This window comes from Bombus bifarius, unplaced genomic scaffold (genome assembly GCF_011952205.1).
Source record: "Bombus bifarius isolate JDL3187 unplaced genomic scaffold, Bbif_JDL3187 scf7180000008239, whole genome shotgun sequence".
Classification (NCBI taxonomy): domain Eukaryota; kingdom Metazoa; phylum Arthropoda; class Insecta; order Hymenoptera; family Apidae; genus Bombus; species Bombus bifarius.
The window spans coordinates 491422-510493 of NW_022884533.1; the positions used below are offsets into that span (position 1 = coordinate 491422).

Here is a 19072-nt window from a genome sequence, read left to right on the forward strand (position 1 = left end):
TTCCACGTTGATCGTCTTGTCGCCTCGAACGAAGTCGCACGATGACACGATCCTCGTATTTTATCCGATAAATAATAAGAAACCGTTTCGCATTGTTTTAATAGCCGATCGACTCGAATCTTTGACCCGTAGGTCGTTACGCGCCACCCTCGTTCCACGTTCGTCCGCTCGTTCGTCACATTCGCGCTCCGCCGAACAAACGGCCCAGTTTTCGCTCTTAATCGAATCCGTCCACCGAATAAGCAAATAAACGAACGATCGACCTACTTTCTTAAGTTGGACCGGGTCAACGTATCGCGTTATTTCCTGAAACGAATACCCCGAGACGCGAGTGCGTGGCATTATACGTCGGAAAACGCGCGTTTCCCTTCCTTCGTCCTCACCCCCGTTGTTTATCTCGCGTTTATCCGCGGTTGCGGACAAGCCGATGGATTATCTCGCCGCGACATTTAACATTTTGTAATATTTATTCGGCCCGTTCGCTGCATTTATTTGTCTCGTTTATTCCGTTGCTGTTCATCCGAGTGTGTATCGGGTTTTTATCCACCTCGTAGGCTTTATCGTCGATCCCTGTATCGGATCGAGCGTTGCTCGTCGGCTCTGTCACCTAATTTGTATTCGACGTTGTTCGCGGTCGCGTCGCGCTCCGCGGATTCTGCTAGCGCCCGTTCCGCCGATGCGATATTTATCGCGACACACGTCCGTCGTCGAACAATTGCGATCATTCGACAGCACCTTTCTACGGTTTCACGCGGTGCGAACTGGCTCGATCGTTTCCCACTAGGAGAGCTAGGTAAGTACGTAAGTGCGTGTCGAAGAGGCGGTGATTAAAAATCAAGGAGGAGGAAACTGGTGGAGCGCGTATCGGTTTCTGTCGCGCTGAGATTCTCGTCCCAGTGGAAACGATAATCCGGATCGAAACGGATCCCGTGCGACGAGAAAGAGTTGGTCGAGTGACCGCACGAGTCTTCTCGGTTTTCGTCGAATTAACTTCGGCTATTTGTTTGCGTAGCGCTACCAGCGCTGTTTGAATAAGGTTCGTGTTATGCGAGTTAGAGAGCCGAGTATCGCGTCGGTAGAAACACCGACCGAACAAATTCGTCCATCGCCGAGGGAAGGCTGAATCTTGTCGAAAAAAGATCGCGTTAGATTCTAGGTGAAATGTTACATTTATAGGAAGAATCGGGCAGAACGTTGGACAAACACGCGCGGAAATTACAGTTGCTCTTTAAGCAGGCCACTGCTTTTCCTCTTTCCGCGATTTCATCGATAATAAACAATTCTTAATCGAGCGAAGTGTTTTTCCACGGTATCCATCCTCCACGACCTTACACAGTTTGAAGCCACATAGTTCTCTGGTGAAAAAGCGAAAAACCTGATTCTCGGTAGTGCGATGTTTTCGTTGGGCGTCCAGCGGAGAGAGAGAGAGAGAGAGAGAGAGAGCCAGAACCAGGTCCCGATGAAAAATTAGTCGACGTCGAGGTCAACGTTTTCCCCGGAAATCTCTCGGTTCCGAATGCATTCCCGCTCGAGCCACCGATTCGTTTGCCGGGTCATTAGTAACCCTCTTTGTTTCTTTCTGCCGCGAACGCGCCACGTATCAGATACCGTTGCTGTCGGAAGACATCCACAGCCCTTCCCACCCTCGCGCATTCGCTCTTCCACCCTTGTTTTCGACTCTCGGACGCAGTCCCGTCGAATGAAATATGTTCCGTTCCGCCGGCCGAGGGGATCATCGATTTTTTCCTCCATCCGCGCCAGCTTTTCCCCCTTTTAACGAGACGCCAGTTTTAAAACGATCTCACCGGCTCACGGCGAACCATCGATCCGCCTCCTGCCTCCGTATTTTACCCCGACTAATCAATTTCGCCGACTAATTCCCCGAAGGAGCCGCGCCGATAAAATTTACAGCAGCGCCAAGGTTGGCTTTCGATTCGTTTTCGATTCGTCCGCTGCGTCGACCGGCGGAATAGCGATATGGCTTCTCAAAGAGAAACCCGCGTTTCTTTCTACGGACGAGACCGACGACGACGAAGACGATTCGCTGGGGTCTGGAGGCAAATCACGGCAATGCCAGCCGGAGGAGGCTCGCGGGACGAGGATGACGCAGCAACGCGAGCGAAGGAAGACGGCGCCAGCAAAGCCGGTATATCGATTATTTTGCTCGCATCGGGAAGATTTTCTATTACTCGGGCCGGGATCTTTCCGAGGAAATTAAATTTTATTCGGACGCGCCGAGAATTCCCTCGGGACGATTGATTCCGTGAAGGAGGAACCCGCTTCGTGCAACGACCGATTCCAGTCGAGTATTTGTTCTCGGGACCGATATATAATTACAGGCTGACGAACGCAGCTACGTGACTTCCACCGACTTGTCGAGGATTTCAAATTTCGCGTTTCTGTAACGCGCACCCGCTTTCGCGATGCTTCGACCTAAGTCCATTGCACCGAGCGAGATAATCTTTTCCTCTGCGGTCGTAAATCGTTGGAAAACTAGAAGTTTCCTCGATTAACGACGGATTTCCAATCGCTTACGACCAACACGCCGCGTCGTCGTGCGCGTTTCTAGCAGAGAAAACGAGAGAAGTAATCGGCGCCGTTGATTTCGTAAGTCGCGCGTCGCCTTTTCACTCGCCACCGAAGGTGACGCATCGTTCGTTACGGCCCTCAGTCGGCGATCAGTTGCTTCGAAATCCTTCGATTAGACTCGCGAACCTTGCACGATATTAACGTGGTTTAAGGTGGAGGATAGATCAAAGAGTTTTAGTACGATCGTGATTTTGTGTTTCTTCGAAGCGTCTCTCCAAGTGTCTTGCCTGACGTGTTGTACTCTGACCGATCTGACTTCTAAAGTACGAACCTAAGCGTTTAGTGTGTTCGAAGCGTGAGATCTGAACGTAAGCGTCTAGTACGAAATCTGTGTGGTATAAAGTTCAGTACAAAGTGAAGTATGAAGTTAAGTTACTACTTCTGTTCTCAAACCAGTGTGTTTTTCCTGGCCGAGGGTGCGTAGCGCAACGTCCCGGTAGGCACTTGGTCCGCTGGCCTACTATCGAGTTCTCGTCTGGTGTCAAAGTTTACGACGCGTCGTTTGCAATTGAGCGAACTCGTCGGCCGCTTAAGATGCTAATTAAGCTGTCGACGCGGTCCGAGTTGTAAACTCTGTAACGTGCAATTTGGAAATTCCAACTTGCCAAAAATAGCCAGATGCGCTGCTCGTGCCGTAAGCTTGAGATAATCTTATATCCTCGACGCGCATCCTGGCCCAAGTAATACAAGCGCAGACATACGCATCGAACCGTTTCGAAGTTGGCCCTCGTTTCGCGGAGTCATTTGCATTTGGAAAATAGCACGCGGTACCGACAAACCAACGCGTAAAATCCCAAAGCGCGCGCGCGCGCGCGATACGCGCCACGGCATACGTTCCTCGTTTCTGTGGCGGGGAAAAAAATCGCGGCAATATCTGAGCCAGCGTGTGTAGCCGTGCACGGTTGGGGACAATGGCGAGCCGTTGGCGAATTTTCGTTGAAATAACAGTTGAAAGCACGCGGCTCTGTGAAAAATGTCGTTCCTCACCCTCGTCACCGTACCACCGCTCCCTCTCCTCCCGTGGCTGCAAAGCAAATAAAGTAGAAAAGGGGGCGGGGGGCAGAAGCCGCCGCTGTAGCCGCCTCCACCGTCCACCGCTGCCACTCCGCGTGCTTTCTCTTTCTCTCTCTCTCTCTTTTTCTGTTTTTTTTTGTTTCTCTCATTCCTACTTCCTCCTCACCGCCCTACCGAGACACAACCCTGTGCCACTGGGACACATTGGCGTAGACGCGTTTCGCGCACCGACGTATTTAAAGGGAACGTGTTTTCCCCGGCAGACCGTTAAAGGAGTCTCGATCGTTTTGCGCCTCTCGGCACGGCTCGTAAATAAAGCGGGGCGGGAGTAAGAATCGGTAATCGTAAATCTCGGCTTGGCTCGATTTAACGGGTCGCGAGATTCCAACGAGCTGGACCGGTGGTTTTGCGAAAGAAAAGGACTGGAGAAGAGAGAGAGAGAGAGAGAGAGAGAAAGAAAAGGAGAACACGACGACGAAAGCTAGCCGGGCGGTCGATGAGAAGCGGGGCGGGTGGAGGGTGGAGGGATGAAAAAAATCCTTGCCGGGTCGCGGTTCGATACCGAGTCGAATGGAATTTATTAGGAGTCCCTTTGTCCGATAGCGCGGAGCGTTCCAACGTGGAAAATGCCAGCTATGTCGAAGCGCACCTATGAACATCGGCGGCACGTGCCTCACATACGCTGCTGTTCGTTTGATCACCTAGCCGGAACCACGTGATTTCCCTTCCGCATAGACCGGACCCGATGGTTTCCTCGTACGACGCGCATTCGCGTCATTCCTCCGGCAACGAAACGGCCTGTCCTTTCGTTTCGCCGCGGCTCGAAATACTAAACGGACGAGAAAAAGGATAGCATGGCGGGTCGAGGATTCGCGAAGAGACACGAGGACCGATGCTTGCCGGGTGCGTAGAAAAAGGATACAACGAGACGCGAAGGGGCGGAACAGAGCGAAAACCGATGGCAGGATGGTGCGTTAACGTTGTATGTTTTTATTTTGCATTCCGAGTGCGAGGCCGCGTACGTAGGCGGTGGTCGTATGCACTCCCATCTATTTCCAACCGTGCAGGCTGGAAACGCGGCTTGAATAAATATTCAACGACTCTCGCGGAGCGTGCTCGGAGATTTTTCCCGTCTCTGCGCGAGAACTAAAATCAAGGGGTGCAAAGAGAGGGGGTTGAACGATCGGCGAGGGCTGCCGGTTTAATGGTTTTCTAAAAGCATCCGTCGATGCTGATGATCTTCCTTTCTTCCTTCCTTTCTTCGTGGCCGAGTATCCATCGCGAGGTATCGGCGTGGGTCGACGCGCTTGCCGAAAGAAGAATCGCGTTTCGAAGCCGCTGCTAGGGAACACCGTGCACGAACCTGCGAGTGGTTCGTCGCGACGTCGTATCTCAATGGCACAAGACCGGCGAGATTAATCGAGCGAGATATACCGTTTTACGATACGCGACTAATCCGATGGTTCGTACGTGTTGCTACGTAAGATGCAACAGCGGCAAGGTAGCGCGAGACGGAAGCAAGAAATTCACCGGGGTGCGGCATCGATATTTCTCCGTAACGAACCGTTGGCTGGGAACGCCGCTAGGATAAATTCCACGTTCGTTCGTGGTTAAAATATCGGTCGGACCACCGCGAAACACATCGGCCCCGTTTTTCATTTCCCACGTTTTTCCCTCGGTTCGTCGTCCGCCGGCTTATCCGTGCGATTTAACGGAATTAATATCCGCGCGCGTGACCAGATCGTTAAGCCTGTCGCGTGTGTACCGACCTGTGTACACGAATAATCTACACATTGCCTATACCGGCCGTGCCTGGTCACTGGAATGACCCGTTCAATCCAACGGGAACAGTCTGCCACTGCAGCGAACCAATCGTATCTCTTCGGAGCGACCTTATTTGTCGCATCGACAGCATTATGGCTGGATCGTACGTAGCTGTGAACGATATCTAAACACCGTGCGCTCTTCCTTTTACCGAAAGAACTAGACGCGAAGAACGAGGCTGAAAAATCGTCGAGAAAGTTCGCCTTCTAAGGAGCGGCCAATGAGAAAACTTCGTGGGCAAATGTTTGAATAATTTTAATTTCAAGGTATTCGTAACTTACGCAAGACGAGCCGTTTATTTTTCAATTTTGCCGAAAACAGATTTAAAATCGATCGGACGTCGCGATCTGGTGTGCGCGTCCGTGAGCTGAAATCGAGCTTACATACGAGCGAACTGGAAGCCGCAGTCTCCGGGCAACTACTTTGATACTTAATATTAATTACCTCGGGGATCTAGCCGAGGCTAGTCCATTCACGCGCACCAATAGGAATACGCGAACACGCGTGATCGCGTCGAGTCTGCTGCGGCTGTACATTGTATATCGCTGTTAAAGCCCGACCAACGCGCCGCTCTGGGACGACCGACGCATGGAATTACACGCGCGTATATTTGCGTGCAGTTAGACGCGTTGCCGTGATAAATTTCGTCATGCGACACAGATTCAACCGATACAATAACGGACAGATTCGTAGCACGCGGCGTGACTAACTGCAGTAAATAGGATCGTCGATCGGTATAAGGGATTCGGAAGAATTATCGCAGCGATCGAGTATGTAGGAAGTATCGCTATCGCGAAGTTTCACGAGCGCTTAACCCTTAATCGGCGAGGCGGGTTTAGTGGAACCTCGTGAATTCCTTATAAGAGCGAAAATCGAGTACCCAGCCACGTACTGCTTCTTGGTGATCCGGTATCTCCCTCGATATAGCCCGGTCTTTGTAGCCAGGGTAGAGGTAAAAGGCGATAATATGGTTGCACAGCTCTATATCTCTTGGTAAAATCCGATTCGTAACTTTAACTGCTTGAAGTTTTTGCGTAAAACGTTTATAAACTAGCAAGACGGTTATCTACGATGAAAGGTGAAAGTAAATGAAAAAGAATTTCATTGAATTTCGCGTGTTTCGCGCAGGTAAGACATCTTTGCAAGTTGCAGGAAAACGAGGTTAACGAGACTAATAAAAGTCGGAAAAAAATCTTTCTTTCGTACGTCTCCAGATCAAAAGTGAATACGCGAGGCAAATTCGAAATATTCTTTTTTTTTTTTGCGCGCGATGTGCATTCGCCGTATGCTCGTTATGAGACGAGCAGACGTCGCCTTACGACCTGATCTCGCAGAAATATTTGTCCGAGGCGTGTTTGTACGTTCATAACATAAATAAAGGATGAAACAACGTTGATACGTTAATAGAGAAGAAAATGATCCTCCGGGACCGTATGACCCTCCCCTATAGCGTAGTAATTACGTAATTTCGAAAACGTTAATTGTATTTGCGAAAACATCAAAAACAAGTGATATATTCCAATGTATTCCAAATATACTCCAACACTACGAATACTTTATCCGAATTAATTTTCAAGAAATATGTCTTTTTCGGGAGGACGGAGAACTTGTTTTTCAAGCTATGCTATTTATGCTTCTCGTTAGCAGAAACAATTACACTCCGCTATCTAAAGTAAATCTGTTTCTCTACATGTAAACGTAGTAGATGCAACGAATCACGCCGTTTGCTGTTAAACGTGTTTCTTGGAACATGGAAAATCACGAGGGGGTTGCATAACCAACACCAACCCTTCCACCGCGTAATCGTCGAACGATCTGAAGAAGTAACACCTGTAGGGATCGGGAAATTCCGCCTGGTCGGGTAAGATTTAAAATTCCTCCTCTCGCACGCAGTCGTTGGAGCAACTTTACGATGGCGCTTACACTTTCTATCCCTGGGAAGATTTGGTCGCGCGAAGACGCTTCTCGATAATCGTCGGCGTCGATATCGACGCCTGTCTCCCCGCCATCCACGTCCAAGTTGCCGGAACTGACGTCGAGTTTATCCGGTAACTCGGAAAATTACACGGCGCCCGTGAAACTCGGTTACGAGCGAGCATCATCAGCGACTCGTATTTTCTTTTTTACGCCGATGAAGTTTTCTAGCACTTCGGAAAGTGGCGGAATATTAAAAGAAGAGAAGCAGGGGCAAGAGAAGCGGCGGCGGAGGGTGGTACACGGTTCGCAGCGTAATGCGGAGCGGCGTTTACGACCAGTTTCGTCACCGTCGAGCGACACAAAGCGGCAGTTTGCCGCGAATCGCGCATAGCCGCACGTACGAAACGACAACGAGCGGAATAAAAATGGTGTCGCGCGTGCCGGGCCCGCGTCTCTAAAAACGTGCACCGGTAGATCCGCCGGATTCCCGGCCTCCAGCGACCTCCGTATATCAAGGCTGTGATATAGGAGACAAACCGTAGGACACGCGCTCGCCCCGAATCACACTCAGCATCGTCGAGGTTCGTCGAGCTTCGTCACGTACGAGCGCATACCGTGCCCCATTTTCGCGACCACGAACCTCCGCTCTGTCGTTCGCTCGCCACTCTTCTCCTGCCGCTTTTCGGTGTTCGGACCTCTCGGGGAGGAGGCTACCAGCTCCGCGGGACATCCATTGTGACTCGGACAAAGATCGAATATTCCCATTTCTCTCGGTTCATAGACTACTGCCGCGTTCTGTCGTTTCGAGGTATACGCTTCACAGGGACATTGTCAAAATACACTCGTCGTCATCGTCGTCATCGTCGTCGTCGTCGGCTGCCACTGGGAGATTCGCGCGTTGGGATATATACGCTGGCTGTTCTGTGAGCGGAGGGTAATCGGGTGTCGAGGTATTCGATCAGAGACGACTGTGCATTGTTCCCTCGTGTGTACGCAAGGACTGCCCTATTTAATAAAGCAAGCGACAGCTAGCTCGGACACGAAGTAGGAAAGGGGAAAGCGTCCGTGGCTGATAAAGACATCCGAATTCGAATGCACGCCAGGATTCGCTGGATATCTCCTCCCTCTTAGCTATGGCGATAAGAGGGAAAAATGATCTCATAGGCAAGTTGGCTGGGAACGAGCCGATGTTTATATCCTCGAGGCACTTTGCATGGAAAGGAGCCTTTTTTCAGGGACGATTACAGGTTTCGTGGAAAGGTAAGGAGAAAGGAGGATCGCTAATTTCATGCAGCTTCCCGGAAATAGCCTTGCTTGTTCGTTAAGCGATGCCGATAGGCGAACTTTTGATCTTAATTACGTCGAACCTCGGCAAACCTGTCTCTCCCCTCGCCCAACCAGCCCGTGGGAAAACGATCAATTTTTCTCGCAGAACCCACCAACCGAACCAACTTTCGACTCGCACGCCCTCCCTTTGTTCTTCCGCCCGTGGGTCATCGGCATTCGGGAAAAATAGAGAACGAAGCGGACCATCCTATTCTTCCGTGGTCGCTCCCTTCGATCTCTCTATTCGAGCGTTTCATTAAAGCGCTCTATTAAAGCGTTTCTGCCGGTGGGGTGGAAATTTTGCCTACTTCGATGTTTCCCTTTTTTCCACCGTTTCCCGTCTTTCACCGCCGCGCCGTTTCGCGAACAAAAGCACGGCGGCAGGCAAAGGGGCGCGCGATTCCACCGCCCGGTGTCCTCTACAGGCTGTTTTAAAACGAACGACCAAACACCCCGGATGAAACGTCGAAGCCTGAGCGCAATTCTCCGCAGCTTCCCTGCGGAAATTCTTGCACGCGCGCAAAGAAAACAGGAAAAATTCGCAAGCGATTCGTCTTCCTCGCGCGTTCCGATCGATCGAAGAATGGGAAATTTCACCGACCGGTTTAGAAACGTCTCGTAGCGCCTCGCTGAAGGATGAAGGATGGGTGGTGAACAAAAATAAAGGGGTGCGGGAATAAAAACGCGGGGTAGTAGGAGGTGTGATGAAACGACGTGGACGGGCGATGCTCGTCGGAGGGAGGAAAGGTATGCGGTGGAATTTAAAAGGTACAGCTGGACGCAGCCGTGGCGCAAGAGAAAATCTCGCGGCGTGAGACGGCAAGGAGGACAGCAACGAAAAAGGGGTCGGAGGCGAAAAAAGCGCAGGGGAATAGGATCAACAAACAGATTAATCTGTGTTACGTTCTGGACGCGGCCCGTTACGGTTACAGGCGGTACGGAGAAAAAGAGAGCGAGATGGTCCGGTCAAAAACGAGGAAAGCCGGCTGTTGGACGCTAGGAAAATGGGTGGGGGCCGCGACTAACCGGAGGGGAGCTGGGAATTTAATTCTCTAGAGGTCGTTTATCAAAATACAAAACGTGGAATATTCTCGTCAGCGACGCGAGCCTTCTCCCTGTCGCGCCCCGCGCCGCTCGTTCGGTCGCGTCAACCAGTTTGTTCGGGCATTTTCAAAATTCGTCATCGGCGGCTTGTTGCGAACGCGAAACAACACAACGGCCGAGGTCTGCAGCGCCTGTACAGATGCTGTTGACAGCGGATGGTTCAATGGTAGTGGTAGTAGTGGTATTGGTAAAGTCTATTTAACGGCGTCACTACGTTCCATAGAAATTTGCTTCCCACCTATCTAATTAGCGTAATAATTCGGCAATTTTGGCCGATTTCGGGCAGTTTACGCGCGTTGTTTCGTCTACCGAGAATGGCTGTCACCTGTTCCTCTTATCGAATCATCTTCCTCGAACGAGATATCTTCCTCGTCCATGTTGAAATTCGCGGTTACTTTCAATTCACCTCTGCTTTGAATCAGGAGAGGGGTGGGGGTGGGGGCACGAACAACCAAAGCAACGAACAACGCAAAGTAGCGCGCGTATCCTCAAGTGTAACGCTGAAACTTCGATAGAACAGCTGGTTGCGACCGCATCTGGAACGCGTAAACGCAGCGAGGCGACACCGCGCCGGAAAGCTAAGTAGAAAATAGTTGGCCAAACGAGAATCGGTGGAATAGTTTGCAGGGGAAGGTCGAGCTGTAGGGACGTAGTCGGTGGTGTAGATTGCAGGAAAGTCGAAAGAGAAGAGAGTACGGTGTATAGGCTGTTTTCGTGCTAACCTAATTCGGTCCTCATCGGGGATACAAACCCGTTTAAGCCGGCCACCCCTTGGCCGGGCCGCGGGGACCTGTGCCTCGTAGGGGGTGGTGACTCCATTTCCAGAGGCTGCCGCTTCTGCGACCGAGAGTGAATTATCGCGTACTACAAACCCAGCCATCCCTTTCCCCCTTAACCTCGCACATCCCACCACGCTCGATCCTCCTCTCTCTTTTTCGCCATATCGTGCTCGTTTCCACGTATCGCGAATCCGTGCTCGTCCCGAGCCCTCGATCCCTGCGCGCTCGCCATTTTCATTACGCGATTTCGCTGTATCGTGATGGAATAGCCGGTTCTCCATTGTCCGGGACAATCGAGACCGAACTGAGAACGTTAAACGTCCGAGCGGAAGATAAGCGAGCGACAGCCTCGGCGGACGAAATTGTGTAGCGAGCTTGCACCAACGACGATATGTATAGCCGGAACGTAGCGCGTGAATCGATACGTTCGCAAAGCTGTGCAAGTTTTGCTCTCGAAGAGGAAGGAACGCGACTCGAATCCTACGAGCAACAAGTATTCGTATTACGCGGCGAGTGAATATTCTCGGTGACGGCGCTCTTTACGAGCCATTCGAAGGTGTTGATCGAACGATGACGAGCATAGCGCGACGTGGCGTCTTTTACGCGGGGATCGATGGAAAATCGAAAGAATCGCCCGACGCATTTGTTACGTACAGCTTTGTACGCGAGACGATGAATGGCAGCGAGTATGGGACGAACAATGGCATCGACGATCCAGACGTTTAAGAAGGAGAATCCAGAAGCGAAGCGAGCTTCCGCGCGTCGCTCGCAGAGAAAGTAGCAACGCGTTTTTCATCGTGAAACTCTTTTCCCCTTGGCTCTTTCTCGCGCCTTTTACAAAGGCTGCGCGATCCTCGTTAACGAGGAGATCCACGCGAGTTTTTACCGAGAGCCCTTTTTTTTCGCCCGACGACGACGCCCGACTCTCGAAACACGGAAACGTCGTTACCATGGACCGTGCATCCGGACCCGAGACACGTCCTCGCGACCGTCAGCCCGTGCGAGCGCGCGATATTTTCTTGCACGCGTTTTTCCTCTGAATTCGAGGCTTTTGTAACGCACCGTTTCCGGAATTCGTCCTAGACGAGCGACGTCAGGATCCGCCGGCTTCCAAGGAACGCAATTAAAAACGTGCTCGCACAGCTGCCTCGTTAACCGTGTAAAGGGCGCGGAGAACACCATCGGGGAGAAGTCGTAATTGTGGAATAACAATCGGTCTAACGTCCTTCTTTCTCGCCTGTTTGAACGTTTAACGCGTGTCGCGTCGCGACGAAAGCACGTGGAAAGCTCGTAACTCGGCTGACGCGATACACCGAGCGCCCATGTGTGCGCCACCACTCTCTGAAATGGCGAGAAACTTGGCGTAGGAGAAAATGAAAATCCCACGTTCGATCGCGATCGAAACGAACGCGAAACAGCCGGCGGTGATTACTTAAAGGAACGTCGTCGTGCCTTTCGGGATTCTCGCACGGTATAGAAATAGACGTTGCAGGCAGATGTGGCGCGAAATCGGGCCGAACAGATTGCACGGCCTGGAGAATCGGGTCACGCGCGTCACAACGGAATTTCCCTGGATGCGTTTTACGAGAATCATGAAAAAATATCTTCGGTTAAAACTTGGATTCGTAGTTGGTCCGTCGCCTCTTACACGTAACAGCGGAAACGCGACCGACATTCGCAGGAAACGTCGAAATAACTCTTGGGAGTACGACGTGGCTCGACGCGCTCATTCAAGATTCATGATTAAACTTCGAATCCAGCGCCCGTCACTTTTTCGATTAAGTCGCGCCGTTGTTCTCCACGCGGTCGCAAGTCTCGCGATCCAGCAACTTTCGCGATCGATCGTGACGCGACGCGACGTCGAGCTGGATACGACGAAAACGATCGTTCGAACGAACGGATAACGAAACGAAAGGCGAAAATTCGTCGGCAAAATTCGCAATCGCGTTACACCGCGATGATTACCACGTAACGTTTAATGCCGCGTTTAAGTCGGTTTATCGTTTCGGTAACGGAGCGACGGCGACCGCGCGTATTCCACATGAAAATTGCGATGGTCAACGATGTTCGTGGAACCGTGGCAGTTTTCAATGATCGTTCTAATAGCTTTCATTATATATAGGTCGCTTTGGCCAGCGAATTCCTCGGGGATTAATGCGTTCAACTATTTCGGGGCTATGGGGGAAAAAAAGGAAGCTACGCCGATAGAGAGAGAGAGAGAGAGAGAGAGAGACAGGGGAGAGATGGGATGGGTGTAGATTAAATTGTGGAGCGGACCGTATGAAAATTTCAGGCAGAGAAAAAATTCGACTGACCCGTTCTCGATGACGTTTTACGTCGGAAATGCGAAAGATTAAATCGATCGAAACTGTGGATTTCAACGCGCGCCGCTGCACGGGATACAGAAATCGCGGAGGATCGCTGCCCGTTTTCCCTCGCCGCTCTCTTTTTTCCCCATTTATTTCCTTTGCTCCTATCCCCTATTTTTTGCGCTGAAAAATTTTTTTCGCCCGTCAAAAAACCAAGCTAAAAACGGACTCGCGTTAATTAGATTTCCACCGACACTCCTCGAAAAGTGCTGAAACGTTTCCTACGAAATTTTGATACGGCCCTTCCCTCCTATCCTTTACTGTAATTTAATACCCGATCCACGTCACTCGTATATTACACCGGCCTGGTAATTTTACGCGTTCCTGTAATCCGAATTGAAACAGAAGTTTGCGCGGCACTGCGCTGTCGCGGCCACCTTTTTCCGTTTCAGCGCGTTTAACTTTTCGCGACGACGACGCGACAGCGCGATCCTTTGCGTTCGCGCGATTACGTTTAACGTTACGGTTTATTCCATGGGATGGTCAACGATTGCAGTTTGAAAAAACCGTACGCTAGCGACACACACACACACACACACACACACACGGTGACTTTTGTCATTGTTGGCAATAAATATTTTTTTCGTGCTAGATACGTGAGGAATCGACAATCCGTCGGTCGAGTGTTTTATTTGCATAGTTTTATTCGTAAAACAGTGAAACGCTTGAATGAAAATTGCAACAGATATGAAGAGCGGTAACGGTTGGTTTTACACGATGTGCGAAAACAATTTTGTCAGAGCGTATGGAAATATTTTGCCTCTGCGGAGGGGCAAGGGGCGTCGATCGAAACGTACTAAATGTTTTACGATAAAATCATGACGCGTAAAAAAAGAAGGGGTACCGACAGGAATTATTCGTTACGATCGTATCCTCCGGCGAGTATCGCGAAAAAAGTTAATCTACTCTCAGCGGAGACGGCGGAAATTCGCAGAGAAACGAATCGTTGCCGATATTTTCCAATAGTCGTTGCAAACATTTCTCCCGGAGTGCCGTCCAAATAAAATCCGTTTGCCCAAGCGCTGTCCAATCGTGGAAAAAACTATCCTACTTGCCAGAAAATAAATACAGGGCTGCGTATCGCCATCAGACAGAGAGAATCTCCACCGGGTGAAAGGATCGTCGTGCCGCGTACGCGTTGCGTGAAAAACGAGAAAGCTAAAACTGCCTGTAGACTGTATCAACATAATTGGAGGGGAAGCTGGTCGGTGAAACGCGTTCGCGTTCGATGCGCGAAACTCGCGCAGGCTGTGTGTCGACCAAATATTAAGACAGATAGCCTTTCATAAAGCCGTGGCCGAGGATAAACGAGGGAAAACACTGGACGACGTGAAAACCGAAATCGCGTTCTCGGCGTCGAGTTCAACCGGCTTCCGTGCAAAACCTTGCGCGTTCCGTTTCGATCCCTTGTCGTGGATAGGTTGATTTGCCTGACAATTACCAAAGAGCAGCAGTTGGCGACGATCTCGCGACATCCCGTGACGTCGACGTGAATTTGCTTTACGCACGGCCGCTGCTGGAAAACGCGGAAAACGCCCGGAGACCAGTTAGACGAAAAACAACGAGGATTACCCGTAGCTCTTTGAAACCGTAATTTTTCGGTGGAGTGGCTCGTTCCGGGCGAGCGTGTTTGCCGCGTAACCGAGGCAATAGAGGTAAGAGAGGCCATCGAGAAATTTTATTCCGCGATACTCGGTCGAACCGCAGAAAGTGAACGGGGGAGGGGGGGAGGCGGAAAAGCGCGGCTCTGTGTGCACGAGCCAACGCTCGCGCTAATTCGCGCAACAATTTAATTACCGATCCGGTGGATCGAGGCGGGCATTTAAAGGAGGTTATTCGCCCTTTACGAGCCGACGCCCGCCGAGTTTCCACCTGTGAATTCGTAATGCATCAGCGACGGTGTAAAAATGGCTAACAAGCGGCGAAGGGGCAGGGGGGACGGTTAAGGGACGGTGGGAGTCGTCGATGCTCGTCGATTACGTTCGGTTGCTATTAAATTTGCGCGTTTCGCCTTGGCGAAATTAATCGATGAACGATGAAACACGGGTAGGGAGCGTGGATGGTCGACGCTAACGCGACCAAGGATGTAACAAGCCGTCGTGGCGATAAAACAATTTTCGAACGGTGCAACGACACGGGTTAACTGGCCGATCGTCGGCCACGATACCGATGAAAATGTTGCGGCGATACGAAATACCATGGAGTCCGGCAGATCGGTGATGATCGGATGCCAGTGACCCGGTCAAGTGGCCTCGTACGTAGTTTCGCCAGTTTCGTAATTGGAAAAATTTTAGATAACTCGATATCGCTGGCCTCCGATCGTGTTGACATTTAATCACGATAAAGCGCGACATCGCGCTGCCGGCTCGCTTATTGCCGCCGACACAACGGTGAATTTAAATTTGCAAATCCTACAAGCTGTTCGTATTCACGGCAGATACGTTCCCTTCCCTATTCTTGTTTCGCTGCCGTCGATAACGTAAACGAACGTTCGCGCCCGAAGGGATTGACAGGCCCCACGCGTACGCGCGTAAGAAGCGAAAGGTGACTTGGCAACATTTTTGAAAATTGGAAGGCCGGCCCGGCCAAAACGGATCGATATCGAACGCTATTGTATCGTGGCACTCGTATCGGAAGAACGCGGTGCGGCGCGACCAACTCCGCGTGTATCTCGTAACGGGTTCGATACGTATCGCGTCGCATTTAATTCGCAACAACATCGACGAGCGTCGACGAAGAAAAGGTATGTACCACCGTGTGGATATATGCAGGTCTCGTGAATATAACGGCAACATCGATAGAGGCAAAAGTCCGACGCGAGTATGTACACAGCGGGGAAAAAAAATATATGCGGTGTTCGAGTAGGAGAGAATACGATGTACAGAGAATCACCAATAACGTACTTCTGCGATTAAAAACTGTCACAGGTCCGACGATATATTGACACTAGCAGTTTTTTCTTCTTCTACCTGCCTGCAACCCCTTGCCTCCTCCTTTTTAATTCACCCCCTTTGCTCGAACATCGCTGTTTCATTTAACCGGAGAAGAAACGTATCCTAACGTTCGTTATTCGCGAAATTCCGCCGAAACTGTTTCGGCTGGAGAAAATAAATTAAAGGGAAAAGCGGTGCGGGCCGAGAGCTGTTGTGTTTTTAAAAGTTTTTTAAAGGAGACCGGTTTCTACGGCCGAAGAAAATATATCCGACGCGATTTACTGCCTCTACTGTCGCGTTGATTCCGCCTCGCTCGTATTAAAAGGTGTTGAGATTATTCGATGTGTAAACAGAGAAAACTCGTGGATAAATTGTGAGGCAGAAAATATACCTAAATAGAAGTGTAATTATAAGCAAGAATACAATTTGAGCTGGACCAGATCCGCACGCTAGCTGCGTTACCCAATAACTGAAAACCCCGAAGACAACGTCGCCTGTCTACCGTTTATGGTCTGTCTTCGTCGCAGTCTTTTGTCTACACGCTGTCGATGGCTTCGGTGCTTGAGAAAACTAAACAGATCAGATGTAGAGTTTTCTTAGAAGCGGTAACCACTTCAACAAAGGGAAAATTAGGTAGCCGACGCGTACGTCGATCGTACGAACAAAGATTTTTCCATGCGCGCTTTTATCTAAAACCTTCTCCCCTTCTGGAAGCTGGAAGCTCGAACGTCGCAACGTCGCTCGCCAAGTTACGGCAGCCGGCGCATTTGTTATCCCTCGCGCAATGTAACGTTCCCTTTTTTTCCCCCGGCCTGTTTTCCTTTTTGCTTCTTCCGATCGACAGGTCGAAGCGGAAGTGCTGCGAAAACGTTGTCCTTTTAAATTATCGTTCCGCGTACCGATGGATCGATGTAAATGCGCTCGGGCGGTAACCGGCTTTCACAGATCGTCTCTCTCTCTCTCTCTCTCTCTGCCTCTGTCTCTCTCCCTGTTTATCGGAAAATCGTTCACTGTAGTTGCGAAGAATTTGCTCTGCAATCCATTCTCGCCGGTGACCAATCATGGCGGATTCGTCGGTCCGCGAGACGCGAGTTAATCTCGCGGAGGAACGCTCATTTAGAGAACACTTAAGATGCCCATTCGTTTCCTCGATTCGAATAAAGTATTCACCGGCTGCATTAAGTAGAAAGGGCCAGAGCAAAACGAACTGCGAAAACAACAGGTCGTTAATTTTTCCTTGCTCAAACACGTGTTACAGAAACCTTTTTCCGTCGCGCTGCTTCTTTTTGTCCTTACGTTCTTTCTACGTTTCCGGAGAAACGGCTGGAGCAAGATAATTTCTCTTTGTTCAGTTCGATGCAAGAGGGAGAGGCGGTCGTAAAACTTTGCGGCAAGTACCGAGCTCTGCAAATGCCGTATCTGTTTTACATTTTCGTAGAAAGATGTCCGACCGACGAGTAGATCGGAAAAAGCCATCGTACGGACACGAAGCTCTTTCCAACTGGCTCGGTTCCCCATGTTTTCGTAATTCCATCTGTTCTCGTTCTTTTAAATCGTTTCGGATTCCCCGGGTATGCGTAAGCGCGAGGATAAAAATTGGTCTTCTCTGGAAAATTAGCTCAGCCGTTCGCGCGCTCCTAGCTAAGACGTTCTCCGAGGTACTCGTGAAATATTCCGGGATATAAGTGTATGGTAGCAAGATAATGGCCTCGTTACCACGACAAATACCGATAATTAATTACGTCGGGCGGCCGACAGTGCCTCGAAGATTTTCCGAAAATGCCTGGCGGATTCGTTACCGAAGATAAGTTCAACGATATTTCAGCCGACGTTCGAGCGCTAAAGAAACGAGTATTTTTCTACGAACGAGTTGAAGGAACCTCGATCGATCAAGAAGATCTCGCGATACGAGAGTAATAATAAGCGCGCAGGATCGGTCGGCCGGGTCGGAAACAAATTACGAACGGTCGACGATGTCGAAAAGGTCAGCTCTTTAGCCGATCGGACACGAGAGAAGCGGGTATAATTGCTTCGTAATCCGCGGGTACAATCGAACATCGAATCGGGGCGGGAGTCGCTTGGCGTGAAATTGCTCGCATTGACGGCATTACGTGGTTCGTTCCTAGACAAGGTTCCGGCTTTTTGCCCTCTTCGATCGATACCACGGAGCATGTCGATAAGATTAACCCGCCATACTCTTTCGGGCCGAACCTTCGAAATTAATAGAACAGATTTGGCACCGGTCGGCTCGATCGAGCGTACGCGATTAGCTCCGGCTAGTCGGTCGCGAATCCGCCAAACGACTGCCGCTAAAATAAACGGAGAGGCTCCTTTGCGATGAAACGATTTAAAGAAGGTGATCGTTTATCGTCCACGATTAAACCGTGCCCCCAGCGAGATATGAAACGAGATAACAGAGAATCGCGGGAAGCCAACGACAGACACGGCTGGTGCTTGGCCCACAAACTTGATTAATACGTACAGTCGAATGATTCCGCCAAACGACCTATCACGCGCCACCTGACCGGTTTAGCCTTCCATGGAAAACCAGATGAGAGATTAATAATTGGACGATTCAGAAGCCAATCAGTACGAACCAGCGAGACGGAAAACCGTAATACGGGCGAGCACCGAAAGCACGTCGACGAATCGAGAGAAGAGCGACTGAAACGCAGGAATCGAGAAAGAGGGAAATACCGGCCCGCTACTAATAACAGGATAAAGGATTTTTATCGCGCGATGCTCGCGACATCGCGTTGATTCGCTTGTTCGCGAAAGGGTCTCGTAAATTTCCCGCTGTACGCCAAGTAGAAAACACGTCGATCGTTTAACTCGGTCGCGTATCGATGGCGCGATTTTCCTACGTCGACACGAAAGCTCTGTTGCGAATTCGGAGTATCAGTTTTGGCCTCGAAAAGCGCGAGATTCTTCCTATTCGGCCGTAAAGAATCGACAAGGAAAAACTGCAGTTCGTTTGTTTCCTTTCAACGTCGATCGTCGTGGATCGTCAAATTTGCTGGATTTTGTTGCAAACACATTTGCTCTGCTCTGTTCGAAACGGGCGATACAAACTCGACGAACGAGCGGAACGTAAAGCGGCTGATGGGAAACCTCGAATTTATCCACTGGCCGACCTGTTGCGAAACTCCTTAACTTTTACCGTAAACAGGCGATCGGCGATCGGTTCGTTTCCTCGGGCGCCGTTCCTTGCCATCCG

The 19072-nt window shown here is 50.4% G+C and overlaps 1 protein-coding gene across 1 annotated transcript in view; it reads left to right on the forward strand.

Moving 5' to 3' along the window:
* LOC117211521 (hemicentin-1-like) overlaps nt 1–19072 on the forward strand; it is a 102201-nt gene that overhangs the window by 50180 nt on the left and 32949 nt on the right. The window lies entirely within an intron of this gene.